Below are 11600 nucleotides of genomic sequence, written 5' to 3' on the forward strand. Positions count from 1 at the left end.
CTGTACTTGAATCTCATTTACTCCCTCCTTTGTCTACTAGCAAAAATGTACTTTTACCTAAGTATTCACCCTTATATTGAAAGGAATCTCTAAACTGCTTTTTATTTTTTATGGGCATGTGGGAATAAGATATATGAAAACACTGGCTATTTTACTTCTCCAAACCTCAATATTTGCCCCACTCTTCATTTACTACAGTGGCTCAAGGCTCCAGAGGCTTAAAGGGTAAAGTTTAGTGGCTGGATTGTGTTCTGCCACCCTGCCTTATACATTGTAAAATCACCTCACTCTAGTCACTTGGAACCTATTAAATAATTCATGTATTTCTAAATGGATTGACTACTGCAATGTGTTAATCACTGGCTCTTCAAATCAGTTTTTGTGCAGCTTTCAATTCATTCAAAATGCTACTGTACGAATCACTACATACTGTGCTGCTTACTTATTTGAACTTAGCATTACTTACCACCCTGAGTGCACATTATGATCTCAAGATATCAGACTACTTATCACTCCAAAGACTCCAAGGATTGATAAAATAAAACTGGGAGGTATGGCTTTCAGTTACAGGGCCACAAAGTACAAATCTGATCTGTCTACTAATATAACAGATGGGTTGCGACTTGCCTTAGATAGATAGATAGATAGATAGATAGATAGATAGATAGATAGATAGATAGATAGATAGATAGATAGATAGATAGATAGATAGATAGATAGATAGATAGATTATTAATCCCAAGGGGAATTTCACATACATGGAGCTGCTGGAATGGCTGCCACTCATTGGTGGCACGGATATATATAAGAAAAAATATATATATATTTTCACGGCAACTTTGTTGAAACTTTCTGAACTTGAACTTTTGAGTTTCTCAGCCACTCTGTATAACTTCGATCAACGTCCTTTTTGTTGTTTATACCACCACTCAATCCGACAAATCGTACGTTTTCCTTGCCTCCACTTAGCATTCACTAAAATTATTTTTTTCATTTGGTTTTGCCATTTTCCTTTAACAAAACACTGAATGGAAGGTGACATTTATATTGATTTGCATATTAAAATGTGCAAAATTATGAGAGGAGTCGAGGTGGGATGGCAGGCACGTGCATGTGCATTACTTTTTATGCTGACTGGGATTTATGGAGCTGAAGTCTGTGGAAGCTGGCTTACGCACGGTTTTGTGCATCTGAATTTTTTTGTGCGTACGCACATTTCCACTTGTCCATACGCCATGTTTTAGTGTAAGTTCTACACATGGCATTATGAATGAGGCCCCTGGTTATTTTCCCCTACTCACAGTGATCCTTGGATGTAGTCTTATATACTTATGAGTTTACATAAAAGAGACATGGCACATAACTGGCAAAACAACATATACCTTAATTATGATACAAGAACAGAAAAATATCAATAAATACAATATCAAAGAAAATTAGAATAATAAAATAGGCAAAATCAACCCAAAACAGAATATATCACCCCATATACAAAATAACATAAATAGGAATTAAATAAAGAATACAATTGTTCAGCCAAGTTTAGTTTCTGGGAGCAAGTTTCTCTAGGCCATTTTGCAGATTTCCCACTTCCTGAAAGAATAAGAGAGAGCATACCCCGAGAGAATAGCAAGAGAGTTCTGTGAGAGTGTCCTGAGAATATCCACTATAGATGAGTGTAATTTAAGGAAATGCATAACTTCTGTTGATTGGATTAAAGTCAATTCCAGTTACAAAATCAGTGAGGTCTAATAGGTAAGTTCTTCTGTCCATCTGAGTTGTCGCTTTTTTGAATTATAGCTCTTTAGTCCATTTCATGTCTTTTTTTCTCAAGAAATCTTCAAAGAGGCCTTGGGAGAGATCTTTGTTATCAGATGAACTACATTAAGATCTTAGTACAAATTGTTCAGTCAGTTACTTTGGAATTCAAGCTGTGGGAAGGTGAAGCTGAGTGTCTGCATTCTGGTCAAATCTGCTTTTTTAATAGTCCTGGTGAGCCACTACAGTAAAGCCTAGCAGAATGGGCAATGCCTACTTTGTCCTACAGCATATTGTGTTGTATGTTATTTTTGTAATATATGTTATTGTATCCTATTGAATGTTGTTGTAATATATTAAATTATTTAGTTTTAACGTAAATCTTTGTGCATTTAATTACCTATGAACAGGGGGCAGACACAAAACTCTTTCCACCCAGGGCACCTTAATACATTGGGACAGTACCAGTCTAAGCAGCCACTACATGAGCCAGAGGGGACTGGGCGGTCTCATGGTCTGGACAGATTTTATTTTTTTCTCCAGCTGTCTGGAGTTTTTTTTTTTGTTTGTTTTTTCTCTCAACCCTGGCCATCGGACCTTACACTTATTCTGTGTTAATTAATGTTGACTTATTTTATTTTCTTACTGTGTCTTTTATTCTTCTATTCTTTATTATGTAAAGCACTTTGAGCTACATTTTTGTATGAAAATGTGCTATATAAATAAATGTTGTTTTTGTTGTTGTTGTACATCAAGAATCTAATTAGGTCATAAATGTTATCATGATCTATTGTCTGCCAGAAACATAAGACAGAATAAGAAAGGCTAATGGCTAGCATTCCTGAAAAGAGGTGAATCTACAGCAGTACCAATGGAGAATAGGAGATAGTGGCTGAAGATTAGCAGTTTTTTCCCAGAGTGCTTGTCCCACCTTCGAAGTCAAAATGCAATAGGTAAAGTATCTGTAACACTACACAATAAAGAAGAACAATCTAGCAGATCTTCTGAGTCATTAATCTTACATTACTACAGTATGTGTAATTAGATTAGATTACATTAGATAAACTTTATTATTCCCATGGGGAAATTCAGAATTAGGTTTAGGGTTTACTATTTTTTAATATTGTCTACTTGCTTTTTTATTTGTTAGTGTTAATGTTTGCCACATCCTACCCTTGCTGCAACTAGTGCAAACTAAGAGTCACTCGCCAATCCACTTCAAGGCACACTCTCAGTGGGCCTGCTAAAGTTTAAAATATTGACATTGCCATAAATCTGTAAAAGTAATAAATGAAGACATTTTTAAAACCACTTTTATAAATGGAAAATGTGGCCAATCACATTAACCTTCAGGGTCTTGCAGTTTGTGTAGGAACTTGCAGATTCAAATCCAAATGGGATGTGGGAGACCTCTCGTGACAAGACCCTGAAGGTTGCTGAGGGTTACCAGTGTTCCCAGAAAGGAGGTGTTTCATCTCGCGGGGCACCCTGGATATCATCGAGGAGGAAGCGCACAACTGAATGGCAACTCTGGTCTGTATTGGGAACTGAGAAGGACGGCTGTGAGGGCTCTGAGGGCAGGTAAAGAGGTGTTTCTTAAAGGAATCTGTGAGCAAATGACACACCATCTGTGATCTAGTGACCCACATCCTGCTTACAGAGGAATCGAAGCATTACACACATCTGTTCCTCGGAGAGTCGCAGTCAGGGTGGCTGATGGAACAGTCCTTATGACACTGCAGTTGTGACCCACTGGGCTGGCTACTTTGAGCAGTTGTTCAAAGTTGATCCTCTGGTTAGGACGTTTGATATCTCTGGGTCCAAGACCTTTGAGTCTGATACTCTAATTAGCTGTGAACCACCCAATCTCACTAAGATTGCACAGGTGGTAAACCAGCTGAGGGGAGTAAAGGCTACAGGGATATGTGGTATCCAGGGTGAACTTCTCCAGGCTGGTGGTAAGGCTGTACTCCTGGGATTGCAAGCAGTCTTTGCTTCCATTTGGAAGACTGGCATCAAACCAACTGACTGGAAAATATCCCTATCTGGAAAGGGAAGGGTGATTGTCTGGATTGCAGCAACTACAGGGGGATAACACTGCTCTTAGTACCGGGTAAGGTCCTTGCTAGGGTCATCCTCACCTACCTTTTACACTTAAGAAGTCTACCATTGACTGCATCCTGGCACTGAGGGTTCTCATGGGCGCAAGTGTGAATATTGGCAGAGTTTCTGTGCAGCGTTTGTTGATTTCCATAAAGTGTTTGACTCAGTTGATCGAGCTGCCCTGTGGGACATCCTGAGGGTTTGCGGGATCCCTTCAAGGTTGCTTGATATAATGTCCGGCCTGTACACTGGTACTGTGAGTGCTGTGCAGTGTGGAAGCAGAACCTCTGTGTTTTTCCCAGTTGATTCTGGGGTTCGTCAGGGGTGTGTTCTTGCTCCTACTTTGTTCAATGCTTGTATGGACTGGGTATTGGGCAAGGTCGTGGGGTCCAGCGGCTGTGGGGCATCTGTTGGTGAAGAAAGATTCACAGATCTTGATTTTGCTGATGATGCTGTGATCTTTGTGGAGTCAATGGAGGCTCTGATCGGGGTGCTCGAGAGACTGAGCGAAGAGTCTGAGTGTCTGGGCTTGTGAGTGTCCTGGATAAAAAGCAAGATCCAAGCCTTTAATGACCGCTTGGGCACAGCCATCAGCAGTGTGTCTGTTTGCGGAGAGAGTGTCGACCTTGTCGAGAGGTTTACTTACCTTGGCAGTGACATTCATGTCTCTGGTGACTCTTCCTATGAAGTCAGTAGACAGATTAGAAGGGCATGGGGGGTCATGAGGTTGCTGGAAAGGGGTGTGTGGTGCTCCCAATATCTATGCAAAAGGACAAAGGTCCAAGTCTTTAAAATCCTGGTGCTTCCTGTCTTGCTATATGGTTGTGAGACATGGACACTATCTAGTGACCTGAGTCAAAGACTGGACTCCTTTGGTACTGTGTCTCTCCAGAAAATCCTTGGGTACTGTTGGTTTGACTTTGTGTCAAATGAGCGGTTCATCATGGAGTCCCAAATGAGGCACATTACCTGCATTGTGAGGGAGCGTCAGTTACGGCACTACTGCCATGTGATGCATTTCCCCGAGGGTGATCTGACTCATAAGATCCTCATTGTTGGGGACCAGAGTGGCTGGACCAGGCCAAGGGGTGCACCACGTAACACATGGCTGCGGCAGATAGAGGGTAATTTCCGGATGGTGGGACTGGACTGCGTGTCTGCCTGGGGGGGTTGGAAACCGAGATCCTGATTTGTTTCGTCATGTAGTGGGTGCGGCAACACACTGTACCAGTGCATGCTCCCCAACTTGACTTGAGTGTGGCCAAAAAGTCCTGTCCTAATGGAGTGGGAGGTAGTAGACACTCTTGTGTTTGAAATTATTTTTTTTACTTTGTTTGTGGTAGATGAAAAAACTTTATATGAGTTGAAAAATAATATAATGATGAAATAAAATGAAACCATTATTTGTTTTTAACATTTTCCTTTGTGAATTGTGTTGTAATTATAAGACAATAAATGTATTTTCGCTTGATGAACAGGATGCTGACTAATAACATACACTCACACCAGGCAACTTCACATGTTATGCAAATCTTCTGAATAAGTGCCCAGAGGACACCCGCACTCATATGATCAGAATGTGCAAGCTCCCGCATACAGTCAAAGGCAGGAAATGTGCACATATAATTATAACCTTAGAGGCAGCGGCACTGACCAAAAACATTTTCATTATGTTTATTGACCTCATAATAACATTTAAAGAATAATTACATGGTGATTTAACAGTTTAATTATAAAAAATTGATTTAGAACAAACATATAGCAGATTTAAAATTTTTGCATAGACTATAATAGTCAATGTAATTACCGTTCTTTATTCAATAAAAAGTCTAGTTCTGGAAGAATCATTTTGAAATATTTTACCATATGCAATTATTTTCAGGGCTTTTCTGAACCAACTGTAAAAGAATCCATAAACAAGAGGATTAAAGGTTGAATTCAAGTATCCGAACCAAACAAGTGCATCCACCAGTGACGGCGGTGTTGAGAATGCTAAAATTGGATCTATAATGTTGCACACAAAGAAAGGCAGCCAACAAACAAGAAAAACTCCCATGACTGTTGCCAGTGTTTTTGCAGCTTTTCTCTCTCGCTTGCTTGAGGCCATGTTCTTCTTCTCAGTAGCTGTAGCTCTTTGTTCAGACAAATCTCTAATTGATCGAGCCTGTCGCTTTGCCACTTTGAAAATCTTTATATAAATACCTATCATAACAAGTCCTGGTATATAGAAAGAAAGCAAAGATGAAACCATGCTTGATGCCTCACTTTGAATTAATGTGCAACTCCCTACACAGTCAAGATTTTTGTAGTAGAAATCTTCAATTCCTTTAATATTCAAGCCAAGAAATATCATGCCAAACCCAACCATTGCTGAAAGAATCCAGCTAATTAAAATCATGTTAAGTGTGACAAATACAGTTATCTTTGTTTGGTAGCTTAAAGGATGACATACAGCGTAATAACGGTCAATTGAAATAAAGGAAAGATGAAGAATAGAAGCTGTGCTAAGCATGACATCTGTGCTGGTATGAATCTTGCAAAACAACTCCCCAAAATACCAGCAGGTTTCAATAGTTCTTATCATGCTTGGTGGCATTATAAACCCTCCTAAGAAAATCAACTACTGCCAAAGAGAGGGTAAGGTAATTTGTTGGCGTATGAAGCTGTTTAAAATGTGATATTGAAATGATGACGAGCAGATTTCCACTAACAGTCACAGCAACTGTTACCAACAAAAGTATATACATTGGAACACGAGTCACAACTGAAGCAATCTGCCTTGTGCAGGAATTGTTTATAAATGTAAAACACACATCACTGCTTTCCGAGACCTCTCCCTCACTGAAATTCATATTACTTTCTCTGATGTCAGTATATTTACCTCCTATAAAAAATAAAAATAAAGGTTGTTACAAAACTTTTAGAACAATCAATGCCTCAGAACTGAAAACTCAAACGTGTTGTGCTACTTAAAAAATATTTACAATGTTTGTTGCAAGTTAAACATTATTGATAGCATATGCATGAAATTTACAGTAGGATATATTTTTCATTTTCTCATGTTATTTCTTTTCAGATAACATGAAACAACACATCAAGTAATAAGAACATCCTTGTAATATTATTATCTTCAAAGCCCTTGTTTTTATTGTGTTTCCATTAGAGTTTATTTCATTCATTCTCTAATTTTGTGATGAACCGTCACAGTATGGCATTCATTCCCTGTCAATTATTTGTCTAATGCTGAATATATTGCTTTCCCACTTAAAATAAGGATTCCAACTTAAATACACATTTTTTATGTAAAACAGTAGTAATCATAAATAAAAGACTTACTTAGTCCTTCTTGGTATGTTGTCACTCTAGCATTTTTATCTAAAGAGTTACAGTAGGATTTTTAAAATCTATTGTACAATTTTATTTTTTGGTTAAAAATAAAACTTGTTATTGTTATGTGAACAAATACAATTAAGTATAAAAATCATTAATATATTTAAAACATTATTAGTTATAGTGTTACTGCGTGTAATCATAATAGCTATTGTATTCTTTAAACATACAGTTCATTTTTACTGTTGTTTTATTTTGCATTTGACATATCATTAATTACAATCACTCCATAAAAGAGTTACATTTATTATGTATATAAATAAAAACACTGTACTCTAAAAAGACAGTTTTATAAAAATGTAAAAGTTTTTTTAAGGAAGGTGACACTAAAAAGTAAATAACTGAACTCCTACCTTTTCTCAAAGTCTAATTTGGCTTTGTACTGCCCATCTTTATAGGCTTTGAATAGCTGGAGTGTTTTTCTAATTTTAATATCTATGGAGAGTCAGTCCTGGACAGTTCAAGGCATTAATGAGCTAAGGGGGTATAATTCCCACTGGTCAGTTAATCTCAGGACTGATCATTAACACACCTCTCATGTCATTTTATCTGGTACATGTGAATGTTTCCACCTGAATACAATTCTAATAAACAACTCCTCAATTAATACATCATTTGGCTTTTCATTTTTTATCAAAATATTACCTATTTTTGTAATGGATGAGACATGAGGTAAATTAGTTTATTTAAATACTTAACTACATATTGAAAAATAGTAATAATTTTTAAAATCAAATTTTTTTTAGGTTGTATATAAATATGCATTTATTGTATTTTGCTGATACATAAGTCAACTTATTGTAGACTGTAGTGGACACTCAAAAACAATCCCTGAACCTAAAAAAGTGTGAATGAGATTCAATAATATAAAAATAAGAATAGTTTTATTTAAAAAGGAATAAACACAACAGAGAGAACACAAAGTACAATTCCTATAAGTATAGTAGACCTTGACTGCCATGTGGCTAGTCCAACTTCAAACATTAAAAATCAGTTTCTTTTTGACCATCTTCGACCTTTGAGTGCACCTTCTCTACATCCAGGCAAGTTCAGCCTATATCTACTACTCCACTCCTGACACCAGAATGACTTTCTCTTTCAAGCCCATGCCAGCATCTACTTCTTGGTATACCTTGAAAACTCTTTCCATGGAAGGCCTGAGACAATACTCTAAGAGCAACTTGTAATGGTCCTAGTGCTCGTATGCTTCCAAGATCTTATGACCACAGATATGAACAGATAGAGCTCATCTATGTTGTCCTCCCCTGCAGCCAACTTTTGTAAATAAATTATGCTTTTTTTAAACTTTTCCTTCATATTTTTACAACATCTGTTGATAAATATTGGTGTTTTTACTATTGTTTTTAGGGTGGATGAACATATATTTTACCATAATTTTTCATTTCATTATCATTTTAACAACTAAAAGTATTTAGTATTTAGTATGTTGCTGAAAGAAATCAACAAGAAATGCACACCGATGCAACACTATAAGGTCAGCGCCAGGCACTTCCTATTAATCCCAAATCAATGAGTTACCAAAGAATTAAATATTGTTATTTTGCTAAAGAAAAAAGACAGTCAAACTTCACAAGTATGTGCTTTGTGTTTTGGCTACATTGATAAATCTAATTGATTTTCAGGTTTCAAACTTTATTGTTGTATTACAACATTGATTTCAAATCCTAGGCTGTATTAAATCCAATACTTTTTCTCTGTAAACAAAGGCAGTGTAGCTGGAGCCCAGATATAATAGACTGACTTTTGCCTGCCCTCTTATTTAAATGAGGTCTGTTAGGGATCAGAACTAGTGTGGTGCTGAGGCATCACCTGCTGCATGACAGCACTCAGGTCCAAATTTGATGTGGACCATCTGGGTAGGCATGTGGAACCTCTTGTCTCTCCAGCATGAAGATCATCTTCCTCTGCTGGTGGAGGGACTTCATAAACTTCACATTTCAGTGGTGGCACTCTCTGAGGTGCACAGACCTGGGACTGTGCAGTTGTCTGTGGGTGGTACACATTTTATTGGTTTGGTTGCTTTGAAGGCTGTCATACTCAGGAAGTAGCTGTTGCTGTGGTGGATTGGATCTTTCCAATGGTGTCTGATGTCACTGTTTTCAACGAGAGTACTATGAGACACTCAGATTAAGGCACTCTCTGGGTGCTTTGTCTGTTGTCTCAGTGTATGCTCCAACCACAGCGAGTGATTTTATTCACAACTTCACTGGGTGATTGATGGGTGCCTTTAAGGTGACTCTTCTCTGGTCATGGGTGGCTTCAATGCAACTACTGGCACTGACAGGGCTGGCCATGAGGATTGTGTCGGTCGCCATGGGTCTGGTGACTGTGGTGAAAGTGGCTTAATGTTCCTTGACCTTGCAAAAGACAGGGGCTGCGGATCACTGGATCCTGGTTCCAGTGCCCTAAGCTGTATCATTGGACTTGAGGCTGATCCTCTAATTAGCTGTGAACCACCCAATCTCACTAAGACTACACAGGTGGTGAACCAGCTGAGGATAGCGAAGGCTGCGGGAACTGTGATATCCAGAGTGAAATTCTCCAGGCTGGTGGTAAGGCTGTCCTCCTGGCACTGCAAGCAATCATAGCTTCCATTTGGGAGACAGGAGTCATCCCAACTGACTGGAAAACAGGACTTATCGTCCCTATCTGGAAAGGGAAGGGTGATTGCCTGGATTGCAGCAACTACAGGAAGATAAAACTGCTCCCCATACCAGGTAAGGATCTTGCTAGAGTCATCCCAAAAGGATCTGTGATTACTTGCTCAACTACCAGTGACCAAATCACTCTGGCTTTATGCCTAAGAAGTTTACCATCGACTGCATCCTGGCACTGAGTGTTCTCTTGGTGTAGAAGCGCGAATATCAGCACAGTTTCTTTGCAGCCTTTGTCAATTTTTGTAAAGTGTTTGACTCAGTTAATTGAGCTGTCCTGTGGGGCATCCTGAGACTTTACAAGAGTCCCTCAAAGTTGCTGGATATAATGGCCAGCTTGTACACTGGTACTGTGAGTGCTGTGTAGAGTGGAGGCTGAACATCTGCATTTTTCCCAGTTGATTCTGGGGTTTATCAGGGGTGTGTTCTTGCTCCTTCTCTGTTCAGTGCTTGCATGGACTCGGTGTTGGGTAAGGTCTTGGGGTCCATTGGCTGTAAGGCATCTGTTGATGAAGAAAGATTCACTGATTTTGACTTTGCTGACGATGCTGTGATCTTCACATAGTCCACGGAGGCTCTGTTTGGGGCTCTTGAGAGACCATCAAGGGTGTGTCAGTTTGTAGAGAAGGTTTTGACCGTGTCAAGAGGTTTACTTACCTTGGCAGCAACATTCATGTCTCTGGTGACTCTTGCTATGAAGTCAGTAGAGGTCTACACAAAAGGACAAATGTCCAAGCCATTAAAGGTCTGATGCTTCATTTCTTACTACATGGTTGCGAGACATGGACACAATCCAGTAACATGAAATGAAGACTAGACTACATCAGTACAGTGTCTCTTTGGAGAATCCTTGGGTACAGCAGTTTGACTTTGGTTTGACTTTGTGTCAAATGAGCAGTTGCTCACGGAGTCCAGAATTAGGCACATCATCTGCATTGTGAGGGAGCATCAGTTATGGCACTATGGACATGGATGATCTAGTTTGCAGGTTCCTTATTGTTAAGGACCCAAGCGGCTGGACCAGGCCAAACACATGTCCACGTAACACCTGGATGAAGCAGATAGTCATTTCCGGAGGGTGGGACAGGATCACGGGTCCACATCGGGGATTGCCAACTAGGATCCTGAGCTGTTTCATTGTGTATTGGATGCGGCAATGCAATGTACCAGTGCATGCTCCCCAACCTGACCTACTCTCTTTGAGGGCATAAACCCTCCCCACTGACTGAAGGGTCCAGTGCTGTGTTGTGGGAATAGAGTGATCTGGTACATGTTTGAGAAATTACCAGTGTCATCTGGTTTAGGCATAATACCTACTGTCTCTACTGACCAACCTATTGTAACTTGCTGCATTTCTGTACCACCTTTTTCTAAGTTATTCTTCTGCAATTGTAGCAAGTATTGGATAATACAACCACAGGATGTGCCTAAAATGTTACATATACACCTTATTAATTAAGTAGTAAAATAGTATTAGGTTTTCTTTAAAAAAAAAATCAGAGAATCATCCAAATCCCTGGTCTATTCTAGATCTGACCTCCTACAATTCAGCCTTAAAAGATATTTTCATGGTAAAGACCAGGGGCCTCATGTATAAACAGTGCGTACGCACAGAAATGTTGCATAAGAATGTTTCCACGTTCAAATTGCGATGTATAAAACCTAAACGGCGTA

The 11600-nt window shown here is 39.0% G+C and overlaps 1 pseudogene; it reads right to left on the minus strand.

Annotated features, from left to right (window-relative positions):
• Positions 1 to 5674: 5674 nt before the first annotated feature.
• Positions 5675 to 6608, minus strand: LOC120522718 (annotated as a pseudogene).
• Between the last annotated feature and the right edge of the window lie 4992 nt (positions 6609 to 11600).

This window comes from Polypterus senegalus, unplaced genomic scaffold, assembly GCF_016835505.1.
Source record: "Polypterus senegalus isolate Bchr_013 unplaced genomic scaffold, ASM1683550v1 scaffold_4325, whole genome shotgun sequence".
Lineage (NCBI taxonomy): Eukaryota > Metazoa > Chordata > Cladistia > Polypteriformes > Polypteridae > Polypterus > Polypterus senegalus.